Below are 11,897 nucleotides of genomic sequence, written 5' to 3' on the forward strand. Positions count from 1 at the left end.
GCCCCGCCCCTCCCATCCGCCCCCACCCCTGTCAGCCTCCGGTTCACCCTGACCTCTGCCCACCCTGTCAGATCCCATCTACTCCTAATGAAGGGCTCTGGCCCGAAACGTCGATTCTCCTGCTCCTCGGATGCTGCCTGACCTATGTTTTCCAGCAACACCCTCTCAACTTAGTCCATAACACATCAGTGATAGTTCTCTATAACCCTATAAATTAGGGGATGACAGAAACAGGAAACTCGAGATGCTCGCAACAAGAGTGCTAAAGTAATCAGAAGTAACTTTAATTTGTGTTTAAACTGGGCAAACCACATTAGATTTAATACTGTTGTGGATGCATTACTGGAGTCTGTGCAACTTTGTTTTTAGACTAACACATTGAGGAACCAACTGGGGTTATCCTGATTTAGTTTTGTGCAATGAGGATGGTTCATTAATAACCTTGTTGTGAAAGGGCCTTTAGGAAAACAAATGACCATAACGAGCAGAATTATAGTTCAGGAGGGTAAGTCCAATCCAAAACCAGGGTCCTAAATCAAACAAAGGAAATAACAAATTTATGAGGAGTGAGTTGGTTGTGCTAGATTGGATAATTTAATAAAAAGGCATGGTGATGGACAGGCAATGGCTAATACTTCAGCAACCTACGCATGCATTGGATAAAGGAATATAACAGGGAAAAGTGAACCACGGCTAACAAAAGAAATTAAAGATTGCAATAAATCAAAAGAGGACCCTATACAATTGTTAGTAAAGATAGCAAGCCTGGGATTAGGAACAATGTGGAATGTAGCAAACGAGGACCACAAGATTGATTAAAATTGGAATAATAGGATACAAGGAAACTTGCAAAGAACAGAAAAATGAACAACAAGAGTTTATTCAAGTAAAAGGAAAAAAATTAGTCTAGATCAAGTATAAGCTTCTTATGATGGGAGAATTGATATTGGAGAACAAGGAGATATCAGGGCAAGTAGACAACTACTCAAGTTAGAGTTTATAGACTCATAGAATGCTACAGCTTGGAGACAGGCCCTTTGGCCCTAACAGGTCCATGCTAACCAAAATGCCTATCCATGCTAACCCCAATTCCCACCACTTGGTCCATATCCTTCTAAACTTTTCCCTTCCATGTATTTGTCAAAATGCCTTTTAATTGTTGTTAATGTACCCGCCTCAACCATTTCCACTGGCAGCTCATTCCATTTCTGTACCACCCTCTGTATTTACAGAAGAAGATGCAAATAAATTCACAGAAATGCTGGGGATCAAAGGGTTGATTGGGAAGGAGGATTGAAGGAAATTAATATTAGTTAAAAGAAACTGTGATGGAGAAATAAATGGGACTGAAAGCTAATAAATCCCCATGTTCTGATAACTTACATCGTTGGGACTAAAAGAGGTGGCCACAGAGACTAGGAATGTATTGGTTACCATCGTCCAATCCCCTGTCGATTCTTGAATAGTGCTTTTAGACAGAGGGCTGCAAATCCTGCTATTAAAAAGAAGAAAGAGCAAATATGAAATTATAGAGCCTAACATCAGTCTTACAAAAAGTGCTGAAGTCTTTTTTTTTAACCACTCGTGGGGATTGGGTGTCACTGGCTGGCCAGCATTCATTGCCATTGCCAGATGGGCGAATGGGCTGAGAAGTGCCAGAAGGACTTTAATTCAGATAAATGCAAGGTGCTGCATTTTGGGAAAGCAATCTTATACACTTAATGGTAAGGCCCTAGGGAGTGTTGCTGAACAAAGAGACCTTGGAGTGCAGGTTCATAGCTCCTTGAAAGTGGAGTCACAGGTAGATAGGATAGTGAAGAAGGCCTTTGGTATGCTTTCCTTTATTGGTCAGAGTATTGAGTACAGGGGTTGGGCGGTCATGTTGCGTCTGTACAGGGCATTGGTTAGGCCACTGTTGGAATATTGCATGCAATTCTGGTCTCCTTCCTATCGGAAAGATGTTGTGAAACTTGAAAGGGTTCAGAAAAGATTTACAAGGACGTTGCCAGGGTTGGGGGATTTGAGCTATCAAGAGAGCTGAAAAGTCTGGGGCTGTTTTCCCTGGAGCGTCGGAGACTGAGGAGTGACCTTATAGAGGTTTACAAAATTATGAAGGGCATGGATAGGGTAAATAGGCAAAGTCTTTTCCCTGGAGTCAGGGAGTCCAGAACTAGAGGGCATAGGTTTAGGGTGAGAGGGGAAAGATATAAAAGAGACCTAAGGGGTAACTTTTTCACGCAGAAGGTGGTACATGTGTGGAATGAGCTGCCAGAAGAAGTGGTGGAGGCTGGTACAATTGCAACATTTAAGAGGCATTTGGATGGGTATATGAATAGGAAGGGTTTGGAGGGATATGGGCCTGATGCTGGCAGGTGGGACTAAATTGGGTTGGGATATCTGGTCGGCATGGACGAGTTGGACCAAAGGCTCTGTTTCCATGCTGTACGTCTCTATGACTCTATGACCTAGTTGTCTTTCTAAAAGATGTGTTTGCAAATTTAGAAAATACTAATGGGATTAACAGTCAACTGGATTTTTAAAAGGGAAATAATGTTTGACAAATTTATTGGAGTTTCTTTTGAGGATGTAATGATTAGTATAGATGAGGGAGAACCAGTGGGTGTAGTGACATATTTGTTTTTTTTTTCAGAAAGTTTGTGATAAAGTCCCATCAGAGGTTAGTGTGCAAAATCAAAGCACATAGCATTGGAAGTAATTTGCCGGCATGGATTGAGGATTGGTTATCCGACAGGAAACAGACAGTAGGAGTAACTAGGCTTTTTAGCAGTGGGAGGTAAGGACAGTGAAGCACCAGAGGGATCAGTGCATGGGCCCTGTGCAATTCACCACATAAATCAATGATTTAGATGAGGGGTTAAAATGTTGTATTTTCAATTCATTATTGACACAAAGCTAAGTAAGGTTGTGATTATTGGACAGGGTGCAAAGAGGATTTGGGATGATTTGGACAAGTTCAGTGAGTATTCTGGATTAGTGGTGCTGGAAGAGCACAGCAGTTCAGGCAGCATCCAAGGAGCAGTGAACTGCTGTGTTCTTTAGATTAGATTAGATTACTTACAGTGTGGAAACAGGCCCTTCGGCCCAACAAGTCCACACCGACCCGCCGAAGCGCGGCCCACCCATTTCCCTACATTTACCCCTTTACCTAACACTACGGGCAATTTAGCATGGCCAATTCACCTGACCTGCACATCTTTGGACTGTGGGAGGAAACCGGAGCACCCGGAGGAAACCCACACAGACACGGGGAGAATGTGCAAACTCCACACAGTCAGTCACCTGAGTCGGGAATTGAACCCGGGTCTCTGGCGCTGTGAGGCAGCAGTGCTAACCACTGTGCCACCGTGCCGCCCGCACCACTAATCCAGCACCACTAATCTAGAATCTGGTTTCCAGCATCTGCAGTCATTGTTTTTACCAAGTTCAGTGAGTAGACAAATGCACGACACATTCACTATCACAGGAATAAAAGTGTGAAGCTGGAAAAAGAAAAAGAGTATGACAGTATTATGCAAACAATGATCAATTAGGAAAGGTTGATACAAAGGGACCTGAGTGTACACTAGTCACTGGGGTGACAGCTTTGTAATATGTGAAGGAATTGGATTGACTGGACCTATACTGACTGGTGTCTGGAAGAATGAGACGGATCTCATTGAAACGTATAAAATCCTGATGGCACTGGACAGACTTGATGCAGTTGCGATGTTTCCCTGGCCAGGGGTCCAGAACAAAGGGTCATAGTTTCTGTTTGTGGGCTAGACCATTCCAGACTGAGATGAGAAGAACTTTCTTCAGACGATGATGAACCTGGAGAATTCTCTACACAAAAAGCTCCGGAGATGAGGTCACCAAATGAAGAGAGAAACAGATCGATTTCTAGAGACTGAAGGCATTGAGGATTATGATGAGACAGCATGAATATGGCTTTGAAGTAGAAAATTAGCCTTGTTATGTACTGAATGGCTTCTTCCTGCTTCCATTTTCTGTGTTCTTTTGTGTCAGGAGAACATACTTTCAAACTTTACTCAGGTGGAGCTCAAAGACAGAAAGATGAATTTCTCATTCCTTAGACTGTCACAATTTCAGGATGACCCTAAGCTGTTAACTTGATGAACGTCAGACATGTAGATATTATTACACAGCTAGAAGTGCAGCAGCTACTATGTGTACAACAAGCTCTCATACACAACAATGGGTTAAACATTGGTCAGGTATCTCTCTTTTGAAATAATGGTATGAGTTTCTTCCCTCAACCATCAGGAGAAGGTAGGAGAAAAGTTGAGAACAATGACTTCTGATAACATAGCCTGTTCAATGTGTTCCCTATTGAAATTTATGGACAGAAATTTAAAATCTGGGATATAGCATCCTTCAATATCTCATTCCTGGGGCAGCAATGCAGACGATCTCCACAAAACCTATTTTGATGCTGAGACGTGATTATTGAAACAGAATATACAGATTATAAAACTGGATTACAGATAACTTTGAAAATTTTAGAATCTATTGATAAATCTTACTAGGATAAGGTGGCAATAATTATGGAATAGCACAGGGTGGAAAGCTCCATCAGAGAGTGCAGCAATGGGAGATCAATTAATTTTAAGGTCAGAGTCAGTATCACATTAGTCATAGAGTCATGGCGTTGTACAGCATAAAGAAAAACAGACCCTTCTCACCCATGCCAATCAGATATCCTTAATTAATCTAGTCCCATTTGTCAGCACTTGGCCCATATCCCTCTAAACCTTTCCTATTCATATACCCATCCAGATGCCTTTTAAATGTTGTCAATGCACCAGCCTCCACCGTCTCCTCTGGCAATTCATTGCATACCCTATGTGTGAAAAAGTTGTCCTTAGATCCCTTATAAATCTCTCCCCTCTCACTTAAGCCAATATCTTCTAGGTTGGGACTCCATCACTCTGGGAAATGTAATAATGAATATTGAATAACAAGTGAAAGAAATGAACAGATTAACTAGGGTGAGGCACATAAGGGAGTGAGCAGAGGTAGGAAAACTATCCAGCAATATGGGAATGCCTTCTGTGAGAAGATGAGGATATTGTGAGGGTTAGAGGGTTTGAGCTATAGAGAAAGACTGAATAGGCTGGAGCTGTTTTCCCTGGAGCACCGGAGGCTGAAGAGAGACCTTATAGAGGTTTATAAAATCATGAGGAGCATGGATTCAAGGTCTTATCCCCAGGGTAGGGGAGCCCAAAACTAGAGGCATAGGTTTAAGGTGAGAAGGAAAAGATTTAAAAGGGACCTAAGGGGCAACTTTTTCATTCAAAGGGTGGTATGTGTATGGAATGAGCTGCCAGAAGAAGTTTTGGAGGCTGGTACAATTACAGCATTTGAAAGGCATCTGGATGCGTCTGAATAGGAAAGGTTTAGAAGGATATGAGCCAAAACCTGGCAAAGTGACTAGATTAGGTGAGGATAATTGGTCGGCATGGGCGAGTTGAACCGATAGGTCTGTTTCAGTGCAGTACGCCTCTATGACTCTATGATCAAATACATGATTATCTGTCCCACTTATTCCCTGGCTTCTTGCTATTTAGCAGCTCAATAGACCGTAGACCAGAAGTGGGATTATATAGGCTTTTGAAACTCTCAGTTTGATTCAGTGTTTTGTCTGCCCAGTGTGAATAAAATGATGAACATGAAACAGGAAATTGGAGGACAACAGAGACTGTAAAGTGTTTTACTGCACTGTTGGAGTGTCATCAGACTATTTCACAATTGAATAGGCAGCACGGCCATTGGACCTCCACACCAAATTAGCTTCACAAGTAATCTGTTTCTTAACTGTATAACATTGACTGCAGATTGATTTGCCTTCTGCAAATATCAGTCAGAATGATGGCTGAACTTCAAAATTGCCTTAACAGCTGTAAAGCACTTTGGGGCTTCTTGCGTTTATGAAGAGTGCTATCAAAATACAAGCTGTTTCTTTTATCTCATACTCCTTTTGTTTTGCTAGTCAGGCCATTATAAAAAGTGTGCTTCATAATGTCCCAGTTGTCACTGTGAAGAGAATTCAAAATTCCGTCAAATGAATATTTCATTTTGATTTCACCTGAAAGTTTGTTCAATATTGAGACTTGTGCTCAAAATGGTGAAAGTCTGATATTTTGATATGTAAAGCAAATTTGACTCTAACAATAAATGATAAAATGTGGCACCACATGGAGAGAGCTGGAGGGAAAGAAACACTCTGGGAAAAGGGTAAATAAATAAATGTTTCTTGTCCGTGTCAATTTAGAAAAATAAAGCTACTGAAATTCCACGACAAATGTTTGACTCAAGCGGTCAATGTTCTGTGAGATTTCCTCCTTTCCTGGACTACCATGGGAATACGCTGGGAAAGAGGATTCTCAGGCTTATCCTATGAAAGAATTCTTCGATGGTGGCAGCATAACTGGGGAGGCAAATAAACTGAAGCTGCTTTGGTTTTGCCTGAGTCCTCACTGTTTCTTCAAACCAAGTTCCAGCCTCTCCAATCACTCCATGCAAAACCATATTCCCAGGGAATGTCAGGCAGTGACTGAAATACAATATTTTGGTCAGATTTGGGAATACTGATATGAATTATTTCTTCAAAAGCAGGAAAAGATGGAAACCTAAGGACTTCTCTGGCATTTGTACAGACACAGTAACTTTTTAATATTATAATGGTAACACCATAATATTACAATATTGGAAATTAGTACAAACTGCAAAAGGCATGACTGTTAGAAATACTAGCGAGAAGGCTCATAGGAGAGAATTCGTTTTATGCTGAAGACTCCAGTTTATAAATATCGACCTCTCCACAATCTGCTGGTAGCCAGCATTTTGGAAAATATCCAAAAATTTGTCATGCCCAGCATGAGACAGGTAAAGGGATCTAGAAGGATATAGGCAAAACGCAGAGAAGTGAGACTTAGTTTAGTTTGGGAACATGGACGGAGTGGACTAGTTGGGCTGAAGGGTCTGTTTCCATGTTCTATGATTCTATGACTCTGATAAAGGATAAGTGATTCTGCAAGGCAATTTGCTGTGAGAAGTGACATGCAGGAGAAAGCTTGGATAGACAGGCTTAGACCACAGTGACCAAATATTTGAGCTAGATCCCGACTTCCAACTGGTGAGGTGTTGTGCATTTTTTGCTCATAAAAAAAGTGAGAATAACAACAAAATAGCATTGAAATTCATTATGGCATTTATTGTTCAAAAAAACACATGGTGTCATTTCCACACTTGAGAAAAATGGCACTGACTCTCATGTTAATGAACTTGATATAGATTTCCCAAAAATTTATTTTAGTTATTTATTTATTATGGCATTATTAAAACTATATAAGTGGTTAGTTGACAATGGTTGCAAAACTTCATAAAACAAAAATAAACTTTAATTTGTTTAAACTTTCAGATGATATAATTTTAACAATTAAAACTGAGAAACTAATCTCATATTAACAATAAGACATCTACTCTTAAGATTTTAACAGAACACAGAAATATTTGTTACTAAAGCAATGAAAATATTAGCTAACTACTATGACTAATTAATATCCCGTCTATGTTATGATCACTGGAATTTGAAAAACTTGAGTGAAATCTCATACTGGAGGGGTACAAAGGAGGTTCACCAGCATGTTGCCTGGGATGGCGAAATTGAGCCATAAGCAGACACTAGATAGGCTTGGACTGTTTTCTTCAGAACAGAGGAGGGACAAGATTGAGGTGTATAAGATTATGAGGGGGATGGATAGGGTGAATAGAATGCAGCTGTTCCCCTTGGTTAAGGGGTCAATCACGAAAGGGCACAGTTTTAGGGTAAGGGGCAGGAGATTCACAGGAGGTTTGGCAAAAAAAAACATTTTCAATCAGCAGGTGGTGAGAATCTAGAATGCACTGCCTATGGCGTTTTTAGGCTGGAAACTTTACAACCGTTAAAAGATATTTGGATAATACTTCACATATCATAACATCAAAGAAAATGGGACAAGTGCAAGAAATTGGATTTAGTGCACTTCTGATGGTAGTTAAGTCAGTCCAGACTTGATGGGCTGAAGGGCCTTTTCTTCACTGTGTGAATCTATGAAATAATAAATCTGTTCCAATATTTAGGCAGGAATCAAGAGATGATCAGGGAGTTACTCAGTTTGTCAATCTTGATGCTGCAGTAAGTGCTCCTGGCTGGATACTCCCCTTCTCTTATATGACAGCTATATTCCCAATTCAAGTTTGCAAAAAGCCAAGCTCCAGTCACCACTTATTAGCTTATCTTTAACTACTTCCTGTCATCACTCACTAAAATAGACAGGCAGGAGAGGGAAGAACACAACAAGCCAGACAACATCAGGAGATTCAGATGTCGACGTTTCGGATGTAACTCTTCTTCAGGACCTGAAATGTTGACTTCTGCATGTTCTGACGCAGCCAGGCTCGCTGTGTTTCTCCAGCCTCCTGATGTAGTCTGGCTTGCTGTGTTTCTCCAGCCTCCTGACGCGTGCCAGGCTCGCTGTGTTTCTCCAGCCTCCTGACGCGTGCCAGGCTCGCTGTGTTTCTCCAGCTTCCTGATGTAGCCTGGCTTGCTGTGTTTCTCCAGCCTCCTGACGCAGCCAGGCTCGCTGTGTTTCTCCAGCTTCCTGATGCAGCCAGGCTCACTGTGTTTCTCCAGCCTCCTGACGCAGCCAGGCTCGCTGTGTTTCTCCAGCCTCCTGATGCAGCCTGGCTTGCTGTGTTTCTCCAGCCTCCTGACGCAGCCAGGCTTGCTGTGTTTCTCCAGCCTCCTGACGCGTGCCAGGCTCGCTGTGTTTCTCCAGCTTCCTGATGCTGCCTGGCTTGCTGTGTTCTTCCAGCCTCCTGATGCTGCTGGCTTGCTGTGTTTCTCCAGCCTCCTGATGCAGCCTGGCTTGTTGTGTTCTTCCAGCCTCCTGATGCAGCCTGGCTTGCTGTGTTTCTCCAGCTTCCTGATGCAGCCAGGCTTGCTGTGTTCTTCCAGCCTCCTGATGCTGCTGGCTTGCTGTGTTTCTCCAGCCTCCTGATGCTGCCTGGCTTGCTGTGTTCTTCCAACCTCCTGATGCAGCTTGGCTTGCTGTGTTTCTCCAGCCTCCTGATGCAGCCTGGCTTGCTGTGTTTCTCCAGCCTCCTGATGCAGCCTGGCTTGCTGTGTTCTTCCAGCCTCCTGATGCAGTCTGGCTTGCTGTGCTCCTCCAGCCTCCTGATGCAGCCTGGCTTGCTGTGCTCCTCCAGCCTGATGTAGCCTAGCTTGCTGTGTTTCTCCAGCCTCCTGATGCTGCCTGGCTTGCTGTGTTCTTCCGGCCTCCTGATGCCGCCTGACTTGCTGTGCTCTTCCAGCCTCCTGCCTGTCTACTTTGGATTCCAGCAACTGCAATTTTTTTTGTCTTCATCACTCATTACAGAGCTTAAAGTAGACAATGTGGTTGCTTTCTCCTCTCAAAATCACTAAGTCTTAATGTAAGTTGTAGCTCAAGGGCTAAATGAATAGCTTCCTTGGTTACAGTGTAGTCCATTCGCTGTAGTTTGACCAGCCTTGGCTTACAGGGTTAGTGTTTCCAACATGGTAGCCAGGAGTGGAATGTTGCATTCCTGCTGCCATCTCCACTGTAACAATCAAGCTGTGCAATTCTGTTCTGTTTCTCCTTCCTGTTCTTAGAAAAGGCATCATCCATTAGATTTAGATATGGGCATCAGTGAAGTGAAATGCAGTCATGCTATTTGGGAATCCATTGCTGAAAGTTCTGCTGTTCAAATGCTTTGGCAGTCTTCTAACTTTACTTTTTTTTCAGGATTCTGTTAAGCATTTCAGCTGAAGTAGGCAGGCCCCACCATTTTATACAAATCAGTCAGGAAGCCATTGCAGTTACTTGATTAAGAATCACTGGCAATAATCAGAAAGGACCTTTGGCTTCTCTATGTCCTATCCAGCAGCTCTGCTGTCAGCCAGTCACCAAGTTAAGACCTTCACTCTTGCCACTTGCCTATGTTCAATTTTATCTTCTTCTGGTATTTTAAGAGCTTTTAACATTGACACTGAAGCATTCGGATAACGATTAAATCATGCTGGTTTTGGAGTGAGTGTAGTATACTTGTGTAGTCATTTAACTGACTTACTTAAAAATCTTTAAAAACACTTCAATTTCTCTGGCCTGACCAGAGTACAAGAAAACAGCTTGTACTATATTTGTCTGAAAGTGTAAAAAAAACCCTTGACAGCTGTTACTTGAAGTGATGTTAAAAAGCAGTGCTGCTAGATAATACAGGAGCACGGGTCTGGTCTATGCTGTCTATCAGCGCTATGATCTGACAGTATGCTTTTTATCCTCAGTGTCAACTTGTCAAATTTCAGCACAAAACTCAGCATTATTTTCCGCTGCAATTGAAATTTATAAATGCAAACCAATCAGGCAGGACAGAGTGCTGGTAGAATATGGGAAGATAAAAACAGGAGTTTGATATTTAAACACACAAGGCTCTTCTGTCAGTCAATTAGACCATCGAGATATGAATCATTTAATTCCTTTATATTCCCAATCTGAAAATGAAAGATAAAAATCTATTTGTTGCAATCCTGAAAATTGCAACATATCATTTTCAAGGACAGATTTCCTCAATCCTTTGTATGATTAAATGCTTCTTGAATGGCCTAGCTATAATTAAGAGAAAGTGAGGACTGCAGATGCTAGAAAGTCAGTCGAAAAGTGTGGTGCTGGAAAAGCACAGCAGGTCAGACAGCAACCAAGGAGCAGGAGAGTGAATGTTTAGGACAAAGGCCTTCATGCTAATGCCTGAAACGTTGACTCTCCTATTCGCCTGATGATGCCTGACCTGCTGTGCTTTTCCAGCACTGCACTTTTCCATTCTAGCGATAAATAAAGATTACATCCCCTTTGTAGTATGTGAGATGAATGACTGGGTGCTAATAGCTAGACTGCATCATCTGTTTTGTCAGTTCACATGGTAGAGTGAAGAAGTTTGCAACAATGTCCTGATTAAACATGCCTTTGTATGCAATTGAACTGTTGGCAAATGCTCCTTGACTTACCATTGCATGATGACCAATCCTTTTCTGTCTATAGTTCTCAGATAGTGTTCATCATATTTATTCATTGTGAAGATGGTAGCGTGTGGTCTGTGAGTATTTCATAAGGGATCCCAACCGATGCTAATAAAGGCTAGGGTTAATGGCATTCACCCAATTTTGTTTTATAAATATTTTTATTGAAAAGAAAAAGGGTTTGGGGTTTTTTTCACAAGATAATAAAACTAATACAAAATAGTGTAACCACTTTGCAATATAATAACAGCATTGATATAAATTAAGAAAACTAACTACTAATCTACTCTGAATTAGTGGTGCTAGAAGAGCACAGCAGTTCAGGCAGCATCCGAGGAGCAGTAAAATTGACGTTTCGGGCAAAAGCCCTTCATAAGAGACCGCAATTTCCCTTCCCACGTGGTTAAAGGTGCCCTCCAACACATCTCGTCCACATCCCGCACCTCCGCCCTCAGATCCCACCCCTCCAACTGTAACAAGGACAGAATTCCCCTGTTGCTCACCTTCCACCCTACCAACCTTCGCATAAACCAAATCATCCGCCGACATTTCCACCACCTCCAAACAGACCCCATCCCCGGGGATATATTTCCCTCCCCACCTCTTTCCGCCTTCCGCAAAGACCGCTCCCTCCGTGACTACCTGGTCAGGTCCACGCCCCCCTACAACCCACCCTCCCATCCTGGCACCTTCCCCTACCACCGCAGGAATTGCAAAACCTGTGCCCACACCTCCTCCCTCACCTCCATCCAAGGCCCTAAAGGAGCCTTCCACATCCATCAAAGTTTTACCTGCACATCCA

Source organism: Chiloscyllium plagiosum, chromosome 1 (assembly GCF_004010195.1).
Source record: "Chiloscyllium plagiosum isolate BGI_BamShark_2017 chromosome 1, ASM401019v2, whole genome shotgun sequence".
In the NCBI taxonomy this organism is placed as follows: Eukaryota; Metazoa; Chordata; class Chondrichthyes; order Orectolobiformes; family Hemiscylliidae; genus Chiloscyllium; species Chiloscyllium plagiosum.